The 23711-nt window shown below is 41.9% G+C and overlaps 1 protein-coding gene across 13 annotated transcripts in view; it reads left to right on the top strand.

Annotated features, from left to right (window-relative positions):
* Positions 1-23711, top strand: part of arfip1 (ADP-ribosylation factor interacting protein 1 (arfaptin 1)) — a 453640-nt gene that overhangs the window by 361321 nt on the left and 68608 nt on the right. The window contains exon 1 of one of the 13 annotated variants that reach the window (XM_069926481.1): positions 1767-1856. The exons of the other annotated variants lie outside the window; for them this stretch is intronic. The gene's annotated coding sequence lies outside the window, so the exon portion shown is untranslated. Of the gene's footprint in view, positions 1-1766; positions 1857-23711 lie in introns of those variants that run through there. 13 annotated transcript variants of the gene reach the window in all.

Below are 23711 nucleotides of genomic sequence, written 5' to 3' on the forward strand. Positions count from 1 at the left end.
TAATTTCTTGCAATCATGAAATATGGCTCCTCAACCACTAAATGCTCTTCATTGATATTTAAAAGATAGTGTAGAATTTAAATTCACAGCCATTTGATAATAAGAATCTGTGTACTGAGCTAACATTTAGGGGCAAGCAAATAATTAAATTGAAAAGGTGATTAAAATTGGGTTGTTTATAAACAACTAGTTCTGCAGCTGAAATTACAAAGTGGTAAATAACTTTAGGTACTGTGACTAATTTTTGCTAATTAATCTTCACTTTGCTGAATGATTATGGGTTGCATGATCTGTTTGTTTAGCCTTCCCATTTCTTTGTTTCTGCTGGAATCCTTGAAGCATCTTGGTTCCCACAAACTGCCTTTGATTTTTTTTACGTGGACACAGGTCTCAGGGTAGAAGTAAAAGCAATTGACGTTGGGTTGTAAAGTACTTATTGAGGGAAACCAGCCCGACTTGATTTCATCTGTTAAACATTAAAGCAGAAGTCCAGGGTGGGCAGCATTGCACTTTGTTTCCTCAAAGCTGGCTGTCATGGTAATAGGTAAATGGAAAGGCATTTGAGGTATTGTGCCAGTGATTGCAAGTGTTTAAAATGAGGTAAAATTACCCTTCCATTCAAGGAGTTGATTTGAACTTAAGTAACCCATTCACAATTTCTCCTCTGCTTGAAACCTGATGAAATTTTATTTAGTTTTAAATAATTTTGGAAGCTTGTTCTGTCTTGACTTTATGCCTTGCAGTATTCAATTGATCTTGAAGATGGAGCTAAGAATGAAATCAAGGCAGATTTGACCCAATATAGCATCAAGTAAAAATTTGAAACAAAAACTGTGCTTTGGATAATCTATTGAATCCAAGTCACTCTGCTGGCAAGTCACTTTAAAAATTGCAATTACTATGTTCTGAGGAAAGGCAAAAGAGGTATTGTTGATGTCCTACCAATATTTTACCCTCATTAAGCATTGCTGAAATAAATTAGCTGTTACCACATTGCTATTAATGTCTTACCCTGTGCAAACTTGCAGCTACATTTCTTCCGTTGCATTAGTTGCTGCACTTTGAAATTAATTTGTTGGCTCTAAAAAGCCACAGATTGTTTTGCAGCATATAAAAGCAAGTTTTTTTTTAAAGCTTGTCAAAGAATCAGGGTCATAATTGCACTATGTGGATTGTTCGCAATGTAGGTTAGTAATTTAAAGGAGACTGGACTAATGAGTGGAGCATTTGTAGGAGTGAGGTCAAAGTCTTAAGAGAAAGTGGGATGGAGAAAGGGGCGGAGATTTGGTGAACTGATGTTAATGGATAAAAGTGTTTTCTATTTTGTACTTTAACTAGGTTGTCCTTCCCCTGCTGTCTTCAGCACAAGAGCAAGCCATTTAATTGACATCCCACGTGCTTTTGTGCTTAACATAATGCTCTACAAAAAAAACCTTTGTGCTCAGATAATTTTTCATAATGGTGATGGCTGATGAAAGCAATCTTCAAAATCTAATGGTTTAATTTAAACTTGTTATTTTGCACATTAAATTGAAAAGGGCAAGTTCTATTAGATTATCTTGTTTAATGTTAATTTTTTATTATCTCTTTGTGTTGGTAACTTTTTAAAAATGTCTTCAGTAGGAGAGATAAATTAGAGTTGAACACTATAATCTTAGAGTTCAGAAAAGGTCAATGAACTACTTGAACTTTATCCTTGCAGATTAACCAAGTCCCTTCAATTTGGTTATGTCATCCGAACACCCCTTAAAACCAGAGCAGATGTTCCATGAACATTATTCATGAGATACCACGCAAGTGAAGTTGTATTGATTGTGTAAAGAAGAAAAAGAAAAAAGTTTTGAGTAGACCTAGTTGTAAGTAAAGTTAAACTGTTTCATGTTGTTCCAGGATTAAGGTACTATATAAAATCTCTATCTTAGCGTGTGTGATTCATTCAGGCTAATTGGCTTCATACAAAATAAATCCAGCATCCTGCTTATAGATTAACAGACTATAAATCAATGAGTTTATTTGAAACTTGTTTAATAACTAATCACATGTGTGGAGTTTTAATAAAATTGGTATCAGAAATTAAAACCCGAAAAGTTAGTTATGTATTTTTACCTTTGCTATATAAAGGTCACTATTGACCTGCTGAGTTTGTCCAGCTTTGTGTTTTTACATGCTCTCTTTAGACTTGCAAGTTCCCATTTGTTTTTCCTGTGGCTGTTTAAATGCTGTTATAGAGTCATTTTTGTCCATCCAAGGAAGGTGGGGGCAGTGGGTGTTTAACATTGTGTGCAAAAGATATCACTTCCGCAAGAACATTTTTAAAAGTTCAGAAGTAAGCCACCAGGGCTTTCAATCCTACCCAATCCATATGATCGTGGCTGATTGGTGCTGACCTTAACTTCTATGCCAGTTCCCCATACTCTTCAATTCTTCGATCTGTCTCCACTTCTAATCTATGTGATGGCCTGGTGTCCACCATGCTCAGGGTAGAAATTCCATATATTCAGTACTCTTTGAGAGAAGAAATTTCTACGCTCCACAGTTTTAAATGTCTGATGTCTTTTTTCCTTGCTTTGCCTCCTTTTTCATGACTTTTCTACTGGTAAAAATGTATGCATGGATGTAAACTGATTGCGCATACAGGTTTTCTCTCAAAATGAATATTTTTCTTTCTTGGAACTTTTTCCCCTTACACTGCTGGATACTAAAAATGTCCTAATCCTCTTACTTACCACCAGCCCTTGATAGTTGTAAACCCTAATTTTTAATATAACATTGTTCTTGACTACCTTTATTAAGCACAGATTATGCCTCTTTTACCTGAATTCCTCTTTCTAATAGGGATAAATTGTGGCTGAGTATTGTGAAGCAGCTCTTAATATCTGTCCCTATTCATCTACTGACTTGTCTCTTGGCTTATTTTTCCCTGTTCACCCTTGTACCATATAATTGCTCTTAATTAAGTTGATGACAGCGGTTTTGGTCTTGTGGTGTTCACTTTCAAACTATATGTGAAACTAGAACATAAGACAGCATAGCACTGGAACCATCTCAATGCAGAACGATGCCCAAGTTAAACTAAAACTCTGTAACTTGCACATCATACTGTACTCCTTATTCATGTGTCTATTTCAAAGACTCTTAAATGCTACTGTTGTATCTGCTTCCACCACTACTCCTGGCAGCCCATTCCAAGTACTCAGTGTATTAAAAAAAACTTGCATTACACATCTTCTTTAAACGTTAGTCCCTTACATTAAATCATGTCCTGTGGTGTGACATTGTCACCCTGGGAAAAAGATGCTCACTGTCGACCTTATCTATGTCTCATAATTTTATGACCTTGTTCAAACTATCCCTCAGCCTCCAACACTCCAGAGGAAACAACCCAAGTTTGTTCAGTCTCTTTGCAGTTCATACCCTCTCATTCATTGTCCACATCCTTCCTGTAATAGGGCAACTGGAATTGCACACCATACTCCAAATGCAGTCTGACCAAAGTTTTATATAGCTGCAAGGTGACTTCCTTACTTTTATATTCAGTGTCCAACCAATGAATGCAAGCATGGCACATGCCTTCTTCATTATTCTGTCTACTTGCATGATCATTTTTATGGACCTGATCCCTCTGTACATCAATGCTCCTCTTATATTTGACTTCCCAAAATACAAAATGCACACTTCTGGATTAAACTCTATCAGCCATTTCTCTGTCCACATCTGTAACTGAGTGATATCCTTTTGTATTCTCTGATAACCCTCTACACTGTCAACAATGTCACCAATCTTAGTATCATCTGCAAGCTTACCAACACACTCACTTAGCTTGTACAGGTTGAACCTACCCTGGAAGAGAATCCAAAGATCCAGATATACAATCATCCATATTTCTCAAACCTTCCCTCCTGCACACCAGCTTGTTAGCCAAGTACTGAGCAACACTATCTTCTATTTCATGTCTCACTAGCACATGGTATTGCTAATAATCTTGAGATTATAACCCTAGAAGTCCTGCTTTTTTTAGCTTGCTACCTAGTTCTCAAACATTTATACAGGACTACATCTCCCTTCTTACCTATGTTATTGACTGCCAATATGGAGCATGACCTCTGACTACTCACCCTCCCCTCTCAGAATGCTCTGAACCTGCCATAATAGTAAGACATCCTTGAGCCTGCCACCAGGGAGGTAACATCATCCTGATGTCTGCGTTTCAGCCACTGAAATACATAAATGTGTCCACAAACTATGGAATTTCCCTACTACTATCACTCTTCCTGACTTGTATCATATTGTGGTCACTACCAATATTGAATCTTTAACCACAAAATATGTTGATCCTTACTCATTACTGATGACCAAATCCAAAATAGCCTCTTCTCAGGTAGGTTCCATGAAATACCATATCAAGAAGCAAAACGTGATGCATTCCACAAATCCTTCTGAATCCAATTTCCACTTTGGTTCATCTAATGAATATGTTGAGGAAAATCTTCCATGAAATTGCCATTCTCTGTACATTCTAGTTGTTCCCCCATCTATTCATGATTTCAACCCAAATCAATTCTACATTATTATCTACTGCTTCTATTCTCAGTACTGCTCTTTAAATCTTCAAAACTTCCTTTATACACCTTTGTTTATGTTCAAGTTAACATGAACTAGGACAACTGGATCCTCCCCTTCCCATTCCAAATTCTTCTCCAGCCCAAAAGTCCTTAACCCATCCATGAGACAGAAGACGAAGCCTTCAGGACTCTGTCTTTGTGGCAGAGAATGGTGTCTGTTCTCCTAACTATGCTGTCCCCTTTGACTACTGCATTTCACCCCCCCCCTTCCTGCCCCCACCGACAAATTTGAATGGTTAAATGGTGCTGTGAATGATCTCCAGATCCTCTCTGCAGTTCCCACTCTTGTTCATGTGGGGAATAGGAACCAAGTACCCATTGAATAAGAGTAAGCACTGAGGCTGTTCTTGGCCTATCCTTTGGAAACCTCTACCTGTCTTTTCTGCACTCACAGTGTTTGTAATCACACTGACCATACAGCAGTTTAGAAGTCGTCGATTGAAGTGGTGTCACACCTTCCTGGAATATCATGTCCAAGTAACCCTCCCTCACTTTGAACTTGCAACAGGACAGCTAAATATTACACTAAAGTATCAGTCTTGAGTTCTTGTATGGATCTCAGAACAGAAAGTGAACTCATAGACTTCTGAGAGAAGCTCAAGTTCAGGTAATGGGCAAAGTTACTTCCCACGGGGTTTGGGGAGAGATAAATGGTGCAGGTTTGGATTGGGAAAGATTCAAGATTCGATTTATTGTCATAGTAATAAAACAGTATTATATAACATGAAATTTCTTTTTGCCTGTTGCAAGGCAGACAGATTTGCTACCGGCAGGAATTGCATAAGCGCCTCTAACAGTTAGACTTAGTCAGACTTTCAGTCAGAGAGAGAGAAGGAAAAGAGAGTCTCCCAGAGTCACCGAGTGTCTGTAGATTCGCATCCAGCGCTTCCACAGCCACACAGATTCCAGACCAAATCATTGGTAACCCGAGGTCCAAATCTGAACCTCAGACACGATCAGGAACCCTTCAGTGCCCTCGGCACCTCCTCGTATCGCGATTCTGATACCTGGTATCCTCCAGCCAGTCTCCAGCAGTCCATCGCAAGTTTTCCAACTGCAGTCTCCAGTAGCCTACAGCTTCTACAGGTTCCTCACATATTTCACAAGACAGGTGTCTGTGTGAGTTGCCACCTGTACGAAGGTGAATTTGGTTCATTGAGAATAGGTCGAGCAGGCAACTGCATATGTTGGTGGAGGAGATCTGGTTGGCCCTCTGCTCAAGCAGGAGTGCTCTCAGACCATTCCGATGTGGGATGGAGGTGTAGTGGTAAAGGTGACCCAGATGAAACCAGTAAATTGGAAACTTTCAAATTTTTACAGGTCTTCAATGATTTCAAGGATGTAAGTGGGAGTTTGGCTGGACTAGGGGATAAAGAAAGGTTGGAGTTAAGGCAAGAAGAAATAAGTTCAGTGGTATAGACTGAAACAATATCAGTCATCTGTGAGGAAGCTCAAATTTGAAGTGTAAAACAGATATTGTAAGAAAATATTTGAGACCATTATTTGAATAAATTAGGTATTTAATTGTTTCCTTCAAATACTTGTTTGTAGCTCAGATAGCATAGTGATTAGCACAAGGCTATTACAGCACAAGTGAACCAGCTTCGAATCAGGCAGTGCCTGTAAGGAGTTTGTACGTGTTTCCTCCGGGTGCTCTGGTTTCCTCCTATCCAACAAAAACATACATGTTTGTAGGTTAATTGGCATATTTGGACGGCATGGGCCAGAAGGGACTGTTACTATTTTGTGGCAGGAACCTGGTGCACACAATGTTCTATTCTCCCCCTCTAATCTCCATTGTTACAAGCCTAGAGGACTCCAAAAACCATACATAATAATATCAATATTTAACTTATTACTATTAATTTAACTTAACCCTCTTCTGATTCTAAAAGTACATGCATGTAATGTTTATGTGTTCAGGAAAGTTCTTTGTTTCATTGTCCAGTCATTCACGTTTCACTCCTCCAAGTTCACTGGTATCAGGCAATTTTCATACTGTGCACAGAATTTAACATTTATGATATTCACCAGGCTTTGGTGCTTTAAATTAAATTGTTACCACTCAAGAAGGTCTTTGTTGGTTTCAGAGAAATATCCATTGTTTGTTGGACACACAAACTGATTTCCTTCAATCAGCCACTTCAGTGTCTTGCCGAAGAAACTTGCCCCAAAGTGGGTTTTTCCAAAAGATAACCTCTTCTTCAAGGTCACCACTAAGGGTTCCTCTTTTTCCCCTATTTCAGGAGCTTCTTGTAATTGACTACAAGGATTTAGAATAGGCTAAACTCTGAACTCAAAACCCATCTTCAATTGGGGTCTTGCAGGAGGTCTGCAAAACTTGCAGTCTTTAACACCAACTGCTACAGTAAAACTCTCCCTCTCTCGCTCTCTTCCCCCCCCCAAAGAATGGGATGCTTTTTTTCTCTTCTCTTTGCAAAAAACATGCTATTTCTTTAAAGACAATAGTCCATTTAAATTCTACAACATCAGTCCAATTAACACCTACTTGTGAAGTCTTCACAGGCACCCTTCATGGTTTCTGTAAAGTCACTGTAGACTTGGAGTCCATACTTGGGCATAGCTCTTACATTTTAAATGAGATATCTTTTGTGAAATGTTAGTCTGTTGTAGAATGTAAACTAATACCTAAACCTAAACCCCCCCCCCCCCCAAAATCTAACCTTACCCCTTAAGGTATATTTATTCCATAATTGTATTAACTTATTCTGTAACACCATCCCCTCCACCTGCCAGGTACACCAGTTTGAGACTAAGATCATGGGATATACTTACAATGAACTGAAATTCACTGTCTATGGATAGATTAGATGATCAGTCCCTCCTCTTGACTCCTTCTCCCATTGGTCCCGATATAAACCCTGTTTTACCCCTTTAACTCCAATTTACCTGAAGACCATTGTAGATACTGGCTGTTAATTGAAGCTAATAACACCATGTTTGTGCTCCACACAAGTCTCCGAGTACTGTCAATCACGTTACAATTTTATTAACTTACTTTTGGAAATGGGATGGAAGCTCCAGGACGACCCTCTGTCCCCAGAGGTCCTGGAAGAATTTGCCTACTGGTTGGAATGCATCCAGTCTTCCACTCTGACAGCCTCTGGAGATCAGCCCTCCTCTCCCGAGTCAGTCCCAAGGGATATGCAGTCATCAGGGACTGCTCAATGTACGAGATGGCCATCACTGCATGAGGCCTCAGAACGACGTGCAACTCTCACAATGTCGGCAACGACCGGGTGTATCACTGGACAGCTATGTTTTGGAACTATGGATACTGATGAGAAAGTGCCACTACGAAGCGGGCTCAGCCTGGATGAGAATAAGAGCAAGTCTGGGATACACTCATGGAAAGAGTGATATCAAGGTACTGGAAGGAGTGATATCGAGGTACTTGAAGCAGCAACTGCTAGAATTGGGAAAGAAGGATCTTGCCAGTACCCTCGATCTAGCAAAATTTCTTGAACAGGCCCACTGGGAGCGAACGAGCTCTCTAATGAAAGTGGCACCTTCTTGGAAGACCAGGCCTGCAGAGCTCAGCCATCCCTAGTAACGACTACTGCAGCCACATGCAACCAGGGATGCTACTTCTGTGGACAAGCCAAACATCCCCGTGAAAGATTCCGTGTGTTCAGGATACGGTAAGAGGGGACACTGGGCGAAACCCCAAAAAGGCAACCACATGTGCGAACCCCAAACCGTCGTATGCCCCATGCTCAAGCCCACAAGTTTGGGTCCCTACCTCTCCATGTGCTCATGGCTGATATCTTGCTGCGCCTCATGGTGGGAACTCCTACCAGAAGTGAAGTATTGAGGAAATCTGGAAGTGAGGGAATGGTGACCATCTTGCTGCTCTTCGTGGTCGATGCCATCTTCCCGGCCCTTGGTTGAAGACAACGTTGACAGGGAGAACAATGCAGCCTCTGGAGCGCTGGCATCAGTCGTCTTCAACCAGGCAAAACCCCACCAGCTGAACAACTCGACAATGCAGGTAGGGTAAACAGTCATCTGACGTATTGCTTAAGACACTGGCTCAACTGAAAGCTTTATAAACTCTGACTGCTCGGCAGTACAACTTAAAAGTTTACCCAATGGACTACCATATTTATCTAGCGTCGCAATCGTGCTCAGCGCCATTTAGGGGTATTGTACAGTACACTTAACTGTAAAGGGGGGGGATTTTTGTATGTATTGGAGGATTTGTGTGTGTCTATGTTGCTGGACCTAGACTTCCTGTGTCACCTTAAAAGCGGGACTATGGAGTTACTCAGGCCCACTCCTCCCAATCACTGAGCGGAACGGAAGGTCTCAAAAGCTACTTGCAGTCTCTCCACGCTGAATATCGAACCCCACCCCACCCTTGTTTCAGAACCTAACCCATGACTGTAAGCTGATAGCCACAAAGAGCAGGCAATGCAGTGCAGGGGACCGAGAATTTATTAGAGCCGAAACACAGCGGCTGTTTAAAAGAAAAATAATAATTGAACCTAGCAACACCCCGTGGAGAGCCCAGGTGGTAGTTGTGAGAGGGGGAGAAAAGCCCGGGCTAGTGATTGACTATAGCCAAACTATTAATCGTTTCACACTCCTGGACATATACCCCCTCCCTCGAATCTCTGACATGGTGAATGAAATTGCGCAATACAGGTCTATTTGACCATTGACCTGAAAGCTGAATATCACCAGCTACCAATCTGTTCTGAGGACCATCCCTACACAACATTCGAGGCAGATGGTCCCTTTTGGTATTACAAACGGGGTCTCGGTCTTCCAGAGGCAGATGGACAAAATGGTAGATGAGTACGAATTAAGAGCTTCCTTCCCCTATCTCAACAACGTCACCATTTGCGGACACAATCTGGAGAACCATGACACCAATCTTCAGAAGTTTCTCCACACAGCCAAATGCCTGAACTTAACGTACAATGTCAGTAAGTGTGCGTTCCGGATTAAATGTCTAGCTATCCTGGGTTAACTGGTGGAGAATGGCGTCATTGGCCCAGACCCCAAGCGTATGCGCCCCCTCTTATACCTCCCGATCCCAAGGACGATGAAAGCTTTAAGGGGGTGTCTGGGCTTCTTCTCATAGTACGCCCAGTGGGTACCCCATTATGCTGTCAAGGTCTGCCCCCTTTTAAAATCCACCTCCTTTCCATTATCGGATGAAGCCCAGGCGGCTTTTAGCTACGTCAGAAACTATATCACTTAGGCCACCGTGCGTGCAGTGGACAAAAACCTCACCATTCCAGGTGGAGAGTGGTGTATCCAACTTAGCTCTGGCCATGGCCCTTAACCAGGCGGGCAGGCTGGTAACTTTTTTTTCCTGTACCCTACAAGGCCATGAGCTCTGAAACCTGCCTGTAGAGAAGGAGGGTCAAGCCATTGTGGAGGCCATCAGGCACTGGATGCACTACCTGGCCACAGGAAATTTACACTGCTCACTGATCAGTGATCTATAGCATTCATATTCAATAACACAAAAAGAGGTAAAATAAAGAATGACAAGATAGCGAGGTGGATGATCGAACTCTCCACCTATAACTATGAGATAGTGTATAGGCCAAGTGCACTCAATGAACCTCCAGATGCCTTATCCTGAGGAAGCTATGCTGCTGCACACACCAACCAGTTGTGGTCAATTCATGACAAGCTCTGCCACCTGGACATCACCTGCATGGCCCACTTCGTCAAGGCATGCAACCTGCCCTTCTCTATTGAAGACATCAGGGAAATGACCAGGTCATGCCAGGGCTGCACTCTGTGCAAACCACACTTCTACCATCTTGACAAAGCTTCCCGCCCCTTTGAACGGCTCAGCGTCGATTTCAAAGGGCCCCTTCTTTCCACCAACAGAAACATTTACTTTCTTAATGTTATTGATGAGTACTCATGTTTTCTGTTTGCTATCCATTGCCCAGACACCTCCACCACCAGTCATCAGAGCTCTGCACTCCATTTTCACCATGTTTGGGTATCCCACCTATATTCATCGTGACCGGAGCTCATCATTTATGTGCGAAGAGCTAAACTGATACCTGCTTGTAAGAGGCTTCGCCTCAAGCAGAATGAGTTGAAAAAAGAGAAGTTGAAAAAAGAGAATACAATGGCTTGGAAAGCTGTGAAGTTTAGCTCTCTGGACAAAAGGCCTTCCAGACTCACACTGGCAAGAGGTTCTGCCCACCGTGCTTCACTCCATAAGATCGCTTCTCTGCACTGTGACTCCTCATGAACTAAGGTTTTCATTCCCGAGGAAATCCATGTTGGGGATCACTCCTTCAGCAAGACCAGTCCTACTGAAAAAGCACGTGAGGAGAAGCAAAATGGATCTTCTGGTTGAGAGAGAACACCTACTGCATGCAAACTGATGTGGCATACCCGGATGGCAGAGAGGACACTGTCTCGATCAGAAACCTGGCACCTTCAGGAACTGAGGTCCCAACAGCCACAATAGGCCTGGAACCTCCAAATACCCTTTGCAGGGTTCCGGGCGACGTGGTTCCAACCACACAACCATCGGATCCTGAACCCCCAAGTCTCCCTTTGTGTCCCAGATTCCAAGACCCACAGGAGGCACAAGAAGTTCTGGAAGAGCAAAGTCCACCAGTTCCAAGGCCCTTGACCAGAATAACCAGGCCCTCAGACAGACTCAACATAAATAATTGTAAAAAGCTAGTGTTGCTGAACGGTCTCTGTTTTCACCCGCAGGTTCTCTCTGAAGGAAGGGGTGAATGCAGTGAATTCACTGTCTATGGGTAGATTAGACGACCGGCCCCTCCTCTTGGCTCCACCCCCATCAGTCTGTTTTCCTGCCTTACCTCCAATTTACCTAAAGACCATTGTAGATATCGGCTATTATTTGTAATAAAAGCATGTTTGTGCTCCATACAAGTCTCTGAGTGCTATCAATCACGCTACAAGACTGGATTAAATGGAGACCCTTCCATCTACCCCAAGAGTTCTCATCAGTGATAATCACCAGAGTTTATATCCCTGATCACAGACAGGCACTTGTGGAGCTGCATGATGTGGTCAGTAAATGAGATAGCCCACCCTGACACACTATAAAGTCGATGACTTTAACTAGACCTGTCTCAAGAAAACTTTGCCTAATTATCACCAGCGCATGACCTTCTGTACCAGAGGTCACAGCACACTGATCACTGCTACACCAAGTCTTAGGAGTCACTATCACAGAGGGCATTTTCATGACCCAACAGACTATGGGCATCGTGAAGGAAGTATGTCAACGCCTCTACTTCCTCAGGAGTTTGTGGAGGTTTTGTATGACACCAGAAACCCTGCACATTTTTACAGATGTGTGGTGGAAAGTGTGTTGACGGTCTGCCCTGTGGCAGGGCCTAAAATGATGTAACCTGCTTTAAAACCAAATCCAAAGCTTTGCTGCAAAGCTTTACTCCCAGGCGAACTCAATGCCTTCTACACTCAAACTCCCAGCAGCACAGCCAGGAGCTGTCTCACTGGTAAATCCAAAATTGCATGGTGGCTGGCTCGGCATTCAGGGAACCCTTGCACCAATTATGCAAGCTTCCCACTGGAAATGAAGTTAAGTACCAACAGTAAATGCATGCAGATCAGAAGGTTCAGCTTATTATTATTATTGTGAATTGAGCACTGTTGAACACGAGTTTAAATATCGTACTGCACAGAATCTGATTTTAGATTGTCAGTTAAGTGGCTTCAATTGTGCAAGTTAATTTCAATACCAATTAAGTTATTTTAATTTGCAACAAAATTAGCTATATTTGCTTTGTAATATCTCAGCAATTTTTAAAATTCTTACCAGAATATTCGGTAGAAGGTTTGTTATTAGTGTTATACACATGCAATCAAAAGCCCATTTTCCACTGGGACCCTGTCCCAGAAATTAACTGAGAATTTACTGGGACAGTGTCCAGTGGAAAAGGAACATTGTCCGAGTGCCAGTGTCAAATGACGTTATTTCATGCCAGGGGTTAACTACCTCTACCCCTATTCGTATCCCTGCCGTTTGCTGACACGACATGCTGATAAAACTAGTGGAAAAGGGACAGCAGAAAGTCAGCCATTTCCATTTGAAGGTAGAACACTGTTCCCTGGGGATGAGTGTGTTCAGTGGAAAAGTAATTTGTGGCCCAGTGAAACAGCACAAAGGGCTTCCTAACCCGGGACACTGCACAGCCAATTAACTGGGATGAAAATAGAAAATATATAGACTGCTTTTTGTTTAAGGGTTGTATTTCTGGTGTGTTGTCCAAGTGGTATACAACAGCTCTTTTACAACAGGACAGAATAAATGCATGCAAACAAAAAAAAATTTGATGCATTATCTTGAGGCTTAGTCATATTAATAACCAAAGATCATTGTGTCACTTCAATGATCATTTATGTCCACTTGTTATCTTGAGTCATTGGTGTTTGTTCCACTTGTAACTGATTGAAAATTTGTGTATTGTAACAACTGTGAAATCGTAGCTTGATATCAAGCTTGTATGCAAGACAGATGAAAGTTAAAATTGTCCCTGAATAATCCAATCACTGATGTGCATGACTGTAGTTTTATCCCTTCTTCGTGAAAAGAGTGCTCTTTTGCAAATGATATGGAGTGGGTGGTGGTAAGTGGATGGTAAGGAAAGAAGATTAAATTGGTACACAGTACTGTGCATTTAAATTAGAAAGAAATGCTTTAGCAATGGTATGGGCATTTTGTTAAACACATTTACCACGCATGTGGCCATTTCTACTGTTTGAGCAAAATTTAGCCCAAAATATTTCCTGTTGAAATTCTGATTAGTTGAAATTTGCTAATCAACCATCTTTATCATTTCACTGGAAATTGGGAATGTGAAGAATTCTCCATCCTTCAATTATTAGTTATCATCAGCTGTTTGAATCTATTTTCTCCAGTGCAGTGACTAATATCGATCGCTTCACAACTCTGCTCAGTTTCCATCAATGATATGTGGTAGTGTTACTGAGAAAAATCTTGCTATAATTGTACAACACTTTTAGAATACAATTCCTGGATTCCTCAGTTCACAATTTTGATCTCAACTGCAGGTTACTATTATGTAAAAAAAATACATGCCTGCTCGTATCATGAAAATGATGGTGAGAAGAATGAATGGCAAACCGTTCCCTTTATTGGAATATTGTTTTATCTTATTTGAAAATCTCACCAGCATTCCTTCCCAACACAAACTCCCCTTACAAACTGATTTTGATCATTAACTTCCCATCTCCAATCATCCTAATCATGTTGTCACCCCTCAAATCCTTGCCCTCAACACCCCTTTAGTTGATAGCCCAACAATGGTTTTTGAAAAACCTCACATCATTGCTACAATTAGTATTGTGATTACTTGTAAATTGAACAGGCTAAACAAAATTAAATTAATTTTTGATTGAAGTTGGTATGCATTGTTCTCCAGACATCCAGCATGGAGAATCTAATGTGAGCAGTGAATGACCTTAGTGTGTTATATTTTCATTTCCACTGAATTATAAAGTTCAAAATGTGCATTTGTACCATTTTGTCCTGCATTTCCTTACATTTTATGTTAAGCTTAGATATCAGGCACAATTGGTTTTAATAAAATATATTGATTCAATTACTGTAGGTATGATAAATGAGGGAGGATATTTGTAATCCAATCGTATATACATTATGATAAATGAGGGAGGATATTTGTAATCCAATTGTATATACATTATGATAAATGAGGGAGGATATTTCTAATCCAATCGTATATACTTTATGATAAATGAGGGAGGATATTTGTAATCCAATCATATATTCTTTATGACAAATGAGGGAGGATATTTGTAATCCAATAGTATATACTTTATGATAAATGAGGGAGGATATTTGTAATCCAATCGTATATTCTTTATGACAAATGAGGGAGGATATTTGTAATCCAATAGTATATTCTTTATGACAAATGAGGGAGGATATTTGTAATCGAATAGTATATACATTATGATAAATGAGGGAGGATATTTCTAATTCAATCGTATATACTTCATGATAAATGAGGGAGGATATTTGTAATCCAATTGTATATTCTTTATGACAAATGAGGGAGGATATTTGTAATCCAATAGTATATACTTTATGATAAATGAGGGAGGATATTTGTAATCCAATCGTATATACATTATGATAAATGAGGGAGGATATTTGTAATCCAATCGTATATTCTTTATGACAAATTAGGGAGGATATTTGTAATCCAATAGTATATACATTATGATAAATGAGGGAGGATATTTGTAATCCAATCGTATATACATTATGATAAATGAGGGAGGATATTTCTAATCCAATCGTATATTCTTTATGACAAATGAGGGAGGATATTTGTAATCCAATAGTATATACATTATGATAAATGAGGGAGGATATTTCTAATTCAATCGTATATACTTCATGATAAATGAGGGAGGATATTTCTAATCCAATGGTATATACTTTATGATAAATGAGGGAGGATATTTGTAATCCAATCGTATATACTTTATGATAAATGAGGGAGGATATTTCTAATCCAATCGTATTAAATTTACGATAAATGAGGGAGGATATTTCTAATCCAATCATATATACTTTATGATAAATGAGGGAGGATATTTCTAATCCAATCGTATATACTTTATTGATAAATGAGGGAGGATATTTCTAATCCAATCGTATATACTTTATGATAAATGAGGGAGGATATTTCTAATCCAATCGTATATACTTTATGATAAATGAGGGAGGATATTTCTAATCCAATCGTATATACTTTATGATAAATGAGGGAAGATATTTCTAATCCAATCGTATATACTTTATGATAAATGAGGGAAGATATTTCTAATCCAATCGTATATACTTCATGATAAATGAGGGAGGATATTTCTAATCCAATCGTATATACTTTATGATAAATGAGGGAGGATATTTCTAATCCAATTGTATATACATTCATTCAGCCAAAGTGCAGTTTAAATTAGAGTTGAATCTGGTTACTCATCTCTACATTTGGTTGCCATTTTGGATTGAACTTCAACAATTAAACTAAACACAAGTTACAAATAATTTGTATGCAGGAATCATGCATAAAAATATTTTATGCAAATTTCACAAGTCCTCCATCGTGAATCAAAATTAATGCAGATCAAGGAAAAAAATCAAATATTGTTTCAGTTCCAATTTATTGTCACTTAGTACTACGACGCAGCAACTAAAGATGTTTTGCAAGCAAACCAGTAGAGAGCTCTCATATATAATACAAATAAATAGTACAAACTACAGAGACATAGAGACAGATCAGTTGGTAGTGATCAAAGGCTAAGGACAAGATGTTTACCCGTAGGAGCTGAAAGTTGTCTGCTACCTCCACCTCAGCAGGTTAATTTGGACTGTGGTGTGATCTCGACCCCCACCCCAGGAAGTCTATGATCAGCTCTTTGCTCTTGTTGTTCTCCCTGAACCAAGCCATGAGTCCCTCTATCTCTCTTGTACACTCCACAAAATTGTTGTTTGATATTCTGCCTACAATGGAAGAGTCATCTGCAAGTTTCTCGATAGAGTTGAGGCCATGCAATTGTGGGTGTACAGGAGTATAATGGAGATGAGTATACCTTGTGGTGCTTCTGTACTGAGGATGATTGTGGAGGAGGTGCTGTCACCAATCCTTATTGATTGCGACCTTTGAGATTAAAAAGTCGTGAATCCACTTACAGGAAGGGTGCTGATACAAAAGTCAAATAACTTGGTGATTAGTTTGTTTCTTACTATTGAGTTGAAAGCAGATATGTAGTCATAAATGTCCTTATTGACCAGATGTTCCAGTATCGATTGTAGGCCCAAAGAAATGACACCTGCTGTTGACCTGTTTTGGAGACGTGTGAAATGGAATATGTCCAGATTAGCTGGTACTAACTTCTTGAAGCTCTTCATGATGGTGGAGTCAGAGCCATCCACAGATAGTCATTTATCCCCATCACTACATTTTTCTTCAGCACTGGGATTGAAGTGGCCTTCGTGAATCGGACAGGTACCAGCCCTGTTGGAGAGAGAGTTTGAAGATGTCTGTGAATACAGCAACCAGATGGTCTGCAGACACAGAAGATGCATCCAGAGACTCCATCACTTCCCACATATTCACTCTCCGGAAGTCCAATCTGACATCTATGATAATGATTGTGCGTGCGGATGTGTTCGAACTAGGAGAGATGTGTTATCCTGGCTCACTGGCCTCCTGCTTGGAGCAAGCATAAAATGCATTGATAATTAGCTTCCCATCTCCAATAAATTTAATCATGCTGTCACCCCTCCAATCCTTGCCCACCGTTTCCTCAATACTACTTTAGTTGTATTTCTTTCTTCTTTCTTCTTTGGCTTGGCTTCGCGGACGAAGATTTATGGAGGGGGTAAAAGTCCACGTAGCTGCAGGCTCGTTTGTGGCTGACAAGTCCGATGCGGGACAGGCAGACACGGTTGCAGCGGCTGCAGGGGAAAATTGGTTGGTTGGGGTTGGGTGTTGGGTTTTTCCTCCTTTGCCTTTTGTCAGTGAGGTGGGCTCTGCGGTCTTCTTCAAAGGAGGTTGCTGCCCGCCAAACTGTGAGGCGCCAGGATGCACGGTTTGAGGCGATATCAGCCCACTGGCGGTGGTCAATGTGGCAGGCACCAAGAGATTTCTTTAGGCAGTCCTTGTACCTTTTCTTTGGTGCACCTCTGTCACGGTGGCCAGTGGAGAGCTCACCATATAACACGATCTTGGGAAGGCGATGGTCCTCCATTCTGGAGACATGACCCACCCAGCACAGCTGGATCTTCAGCAGCGTGGACTCGATGCTTTAGTAAATATTTACCAGACATCATGGAGATGCTGGAAAGGCAGAAAGTTAAAATACAAGTCATTTGGAAGGCAGTTATTATGAAATCCTTGTCATATGGTGTTGTAAAGTCAAGGCGCTTAAGAAGCACTGCCATTTGTGTAAGTATATATTTTTCATGCTGTGGGGTTAATTGCTTAAAATCTTTTTAATTTGAAGATGGCTACAGACTGATAAGCAGTCAGAATTTGATCAAATGTCTCCCTAACAATTAAGATTTAAACTCCCCTTGTTCTAATCTCAAGATGTTAGGTACTTGCTGAGGGCTAACCAAGTTTGTGCAGTCGGTCATTGAGTGGGAAAACATTCAATAGGTCCATTTGCTGGAAGGTCTGGAAATCCAAAAAAATTTGAGTTTTAGCACATAACATAGGATAACCCTTTAATGAATAATCAAGAGAATACTGCACCATCAGAGGTAGAATTTTGTTTAAGAGGTAGCAGGCAGAAACAGAATTATTTATCATAGCGGAACAGAGGTTTTTGAAACCTTTTGGCCATTATTTAACTTTGAACACCACCACTTCCACTTGGGCACATAATTCATTTAATATTCTTTGGCTTGCTTCGCAGATGAAGATTTATGGAGGGGTATGTCCACATCTGCTGCAGGCTCGTTGGTGACTGACAAGTCCGATGCGGGACAGGCAGCCACGGTTGCAGCGGTTGCAAGGGAAAATTGGTTGGTTGGGTGTTAGGTTTTTCCTCCTTTGTCTTTTGTCAGTGAGGTGGGCTCTGCGGTCTTCATCAAAGGAGGTTGCTGCCCGCCGAACTGTGAGGCGCCAAGATGCACGGTTGGAGGTGATATCAGCCCACTGGCGGTGGTCAATGTGGCAGGCATCAAGAGATTTCTTTAAGCGGTCCTTGTACCTCTTCTTTGAAAGACTACACAAGATGGTGGCCAGTGGAGAGCTCGCCATATAACACGATCTTGGGAAGGCGATGGTCCTCCATTCTGTAGACGTGACCCACCTAGCGCAATTGGGTCTTCAGCAGCGTGGATTCGATGCTTGTGGACTCTGCCAGCTCGAGTACTTCGATGTTGGTGATGAAGTCATTCCAATGAATGTTGAGGATGGAGCGGAGACAGGGCTGATGGAAGCGTTCTAGGAGCCGTAGGTGATGCCAGAAGAGGACCCATGATTCGGAGCTGAACAGGAGCGTGGGTATGACAATGGCTCTGTACACGCTGATCTTTGTGTGTTTCGTCAGGTGGTTGTTTTTCCAGACTCTTTTGTGTAGTCTTCCAAAGGTGCTATTTGCCTTGGCGAGTCTGTTGTCTATCTCTTTGTCGATCCTTGCATCAGATGAAATGGTGCAGCCGAGATAGGTAAACTGGTTGACCGTTTTGAGTTCTGTGTGCCCGATGGAGATGTGGAGGGGCTGGTAGTCATGGTGGGGAGCTGGCTGATGGAGGACCTCAGTTTTCTTCAGGCTGACTTCCAGGCCAAACGTTTTGGCAGTTTCCGCAAAACAAGACGTCATGCGCTGGAGAGCTGGCTCTGAATGGGCAACTAAAGCGGCATCGTCTGCAAAGAGTAGTTCACGCACAAGTTTCTCTTGTGTCTTGGTGTGAGCTTGCAGGCGCCTCAGATTGAAGAGACTGCCATCCGTGCGGTACCGGATGTAAACAGCGTCTTCATTGTTGAGGTCTTTCATGGCTTGTTTCAGCATCATGCTGAAGAAGATAGTAAAGAGGGTTGGTGCGAGGACGCAGCCCTGCTTCACGCCGTTGTCAATGGAGAAGGGTTCAGAGAGCTCATTGCTGTATCTGATCCGACCTTGTTGATTTTCGTGCAGTTGGATAACCATGTTGAGGAACTTGGGGGGGCATCCGAGGCGCTCTAGTATTTGCCAAAGCCCTTTCCTGCTCACGGTGTCGAAGGCTTTGGTGAGGTCAACAAAGGTGATGTAGAGTCCTATGTTTTGTTCTCTGCACTTTTCTTGAAGCTGTCTGAGGGCAAAGACAGATGTCAGTAGTTCCTCTGTTTGCGCGAAAGCCACACTGTGATTCTGGGAGGACATTTTCGGCGACACTAGGCATTAGTCTATTAAGGAGAATCCTTGCGAAGATTTTGCCTGCAATGGAGAGCAGCATGATTCCCCTGTAGTTTGAGCAGTCTGATTTCTCGCCTTTGTTTTTGTACAGGGTGATGATGATGGCATCACGAAGGTCCTGAGGCAGCTTTTCTTGGTCCCAGCAGAGCATGAAAAACTCATGCAGTTTGGTATGGAGAGTTTTGCCGCCAGCCTTCCAGACCTCTGGGGGGATTCCATCCATACCTGCTGCTTTGCCACTTTTCAATTGCCTTATATGACTCTTCCCAGGTAAGGACCTCATCCAGCTCTAGACTCAAGGGTTGTTGAGGGAGCTGGAGCAGGGTGGATTCTTGGACTGAGCGGTTGGCACTGAAAAGAGATTGGAAGTGTTCTGACCATTGATTGAGGATGGAGATCTTGTCGCTGAGGAGGACTTCACCATCTGAGCTGTGCAGAGGGCTTTGGACTTGGGGTGAGGGGCCGTACACCGCCTTTAGTGTCTCATAAAAACCCCTGAAGTCGCCAATGTCGGCGCTAAACTGGGTTCGTTTGGCGAGGTTAGTCCACCACTCATTTTTGATCTCCCGGAGCTTGCACTGAAGATGGCTGCATACGAGACGGAAGGCTCGTTTTTTCTCTGGCCAGGAAGGCTTTGAAAGGTGAGCCTGGTGGGCAGATTGCTTCTTTGCCAGCAACTCTTGGATTTCCTGGTTGTTTTCGTCAAACCAGTCCTTGTTTTTCCTGGAGGAGAAGCCCAGTACCTCTTCAGTGGATTGCAGTATGGCCGTTTTCAGCTGATCGCAGAGGGTTTCAGGAGACGTGTCATTGAGGCAGTTTTACATCCTCAAGCTTTGCTTGGAGGTTTGCCTGGAAGTTTCCTCTCACTTCGTCTGACTGCAAGTTTCCAACATTGAACCTCTTTCTGGGGGCTCCACTGTTCTTGAAGTGAAGGTTGAGCTTGCAGCGAACAAGCCGGTGGTCAGTGGGGTATTCCGCGCTAGCCATGACCCTGGTGTGGAGCACATCTCGTTTGTCTCTTCCCCGCATCAGAACGTAGTCCAGGAGATGCCAGTGTTTGGATCGGGGATGCATCCAGGTAGTCTTCAGGCTGTCTCTCTGCTGGAAAAGGGTGTTAGTAATGACAAGCCGCTGTTCTGCGCAGAGCTCCAACAGGAGGTGCCTGTTGTCATTGCACTTGCCGACACCATGCTTGCCAAGGATTCCTGACCAGGTTTCTGAGTCTTTGCCGACGCGAGTGTTGAAGTCACCAAGGATGACAACCTTGTCGGCTGTAGGGGTGAGTTGGATGAGGTTGCGCAGATCAGTGTAGATCTTGTCCTTTTCTGCTGGTTCCGCCTGAAGGGTTGGAGCATAGACACTGATGAGGGTGATGCGATGCTTGTTTTGAAGGGGGAGTCGCATGGACATGATCCGGTCAGGGTGGCCTGTCGGCAGGTTTTCGAGTTTGGAGGCAATGGAGTTCTTGACCATGAAGCCAACACCAGATAGGCGTCATTCAGCCTGAGGCTTGCCAGACCAGTAGAGTGTGTAGCCTGCGCCGTGTTCTTGGAGGCTGCCTACATCTGCAAGGCGGACTTCGCTGAGAGCGGCTATGTCGATGTCGAGTCTGAGGAGTTCATGTGCGATGAGAGCAGACCGACGTTCAGGTCGGTGGCTGTCAGCCTTGTCTAGCATGGTTCTGATGTTCCAGCATGCTAGCTTGAGTTTGTGTGCATCTTTTGAGAGGCAGGACGTGGACTTGTCCTCGGGCCTGCACAAAGGAGCTTTTAGGTGGAGTGCAGTGTGCGCAGTACTGGCCCCACCCTTTACACCCATGGTTCGTGTGCCGTGGCCAAGCAAGCTGGGATGTGGCAGCGAAGTCCTTGGGTCGTAGGTTTTATATCGGAGTGTCCTCCTATACAGGTTGCTTAACCGGGCTGAAGAGGCCTGCCTCTCCTTTTAGGTCGAACCATATCTGGAGATCTACGACCGCTATCCACAGTTATGGAGTGGTGCGCCCTAGAATCAGCCTGAATTCATTTACTCCTGCCGCAGCCGAGTGCTGGCGGTGCGGGCGAGCATTCTTCTGCCCCTCCTGCTGGGCCCTGGAGCCCCCGGACAGGTGGTTCGATTACTTCCACGCCTGGCAGTACCACGCAGGGTCAAATGGGCAGGAACACACAGGACCACAACCTTTCCTATGCCTTGCAAAGCACCCCGGAGGTTCCCCAGGCAAGGCCGCTCTGGTGGGGCGCAGACTTGGGGCTCACCCCTGGCCCAGCCTGTCCGTTATTCAGGTATTACGGCCATCTTAAACATAGCTAAAACAGATGATCTGGTCACTAGTCATAATTTGATAGACCATACTTCACTTTATAAGTTCTGAATTGACTGCAAAGTACATGAGATGTTCTGCATTTATGAAAAAAATTATCTAAGTACAGGTTTTTCAATTCTCAGAGAGATGCCTAATTTCTATAAATGATCAAATTTGGCCATTCCCACCCTCTCCAAAGGACTATGAAGTATTTTGGACACACTAAAAAAAGGTTTAAATCACTCTGATACATTTTTTACTGAAGTAATAAGCTGAAATGAATTCATCTAGGACAAGACATTAAAAGATTTCTGTAAAATTGCAAGAATAATTAGGGGATATGCAGAAATACCTTTCTAGCAGATCCGTGGTGAAACCATTCCAACTTTAAATTATTGATGCTGACTGCTTTCAGTCATGTTTAAATGTGGAAAAAAGATATAATGGTTGCCAAGGCAGAACATGGCCAGCAGATGTTTACCAGCCTTGAGTTTCTTCATCTTCAATACAGCAAAAAGTGGATGTTTTTTCACCAGTTTTAAATGTGTAACTATCAATTATTTGGTCCCACCAAATAAGAACAATAAATATACAGGAGCAGCAAATCACTTTGAAAATTACATTGAGCATTCTGTACTAAGAGCAATTCCTCCTGGACAGAGTATAATTTTATGAAGTTAGATTCTTCAAACATTTGGTCAGTCAGTTTGAAATGGTAAATAACAAGTTTCTCCATTTTGTTGCTGTTGTAGTTTAAACTATTTTGGTAATTTTCATTCGTAAAATATGTCAAGTGTTCTGATGTGTAATTTGTCATGCTGAATTCGAGGAATATGAAACTATTTGTAGGAAGAGAGACCAATTCAAGGATCAAAAATAATGCCTAATTTGAAAAGTATGACATGATATTAATGCATTAGCTATTTGTAAAATATGCTAGTGATATCAAGAATTTTTCATTCTTTCCACATTACTGGATCCTATTCAGCATATTATCTGGTAACCACACCAATGTCCGATATCTGAAGTAGAATTGTTAAGGTTCCTGTTCGCTTAGCCTGCACGTTTGAGCATGACTGATCTAAATTGAATAATCTGTATATACAATTTTTACTAGACATAAACTGGTGAAATCATTCACAAATTAATTGTAAAACCAGCTTTTGCATCACCAGATTTGAACCATGCAGTTTAGTCCATTATTCTAATGTTAACTCTCATGCTTATAAAAAATAGCTTTTGGTTTGTTTCTCGAAGCCTTTTAAATATGGTCAAATATTGATTCACCTTTTCAAGGTTTAAATGAGTCCTGCTTCCATTGCAGTTCCTCATAGTGATCTCACAATCTTCTTTGAGTAAAGGGAAACTTTGTCACCTCTGTCCCTCATTATTTTCTAATGTTGAATCAGCAACCCAGAAAGAAATTCTCATCTTGCCAGAAGAAATTGGTTTGGCTAACTTTCTTCACATCATTTTCGTGTTTCAAATTGCCATTTTAAAAAAAATTGAAGGTGTAGTTCGTCGGGAGTGCAAAAGAAATGTGCTACATTGACTTGAAATGTTATGGAGTTACTTTTGGGATACAAGTTAAAACCCAATAGGATTTGCTATATCTCTGTCATAGCTGAAAGGATCTTATTTGAAACTGCCCAGATCCCACTAGATTATGGGCAGAGAGCCAATAGCACAAGTGAATAGTTTAAACCTCATTGAAATAGGATAATTTCAAAAACATATAAAATATATTGCAGTTAACACAAAAAATTGGTGGTGTTGTTGACAGCGTGAAGGGCTATGAAAGGATACAAGATTAAAGATCTGTTATA

Source organism: Narcine bancroftii, chromosome 3 (assembly GCF_036971445.1).
Source record: "Narcine bancroftii isolate sNarBan1 chromosome 3, sNarBan1.hap1, whole genome shotgun sequence".
Taxonomy (NCBI): Eukaryota; Metazoa; Chordata; class Chondrichthyes; order Torpediniformes; family Narcinidae; genus Narcine; species Narcine bancroftii.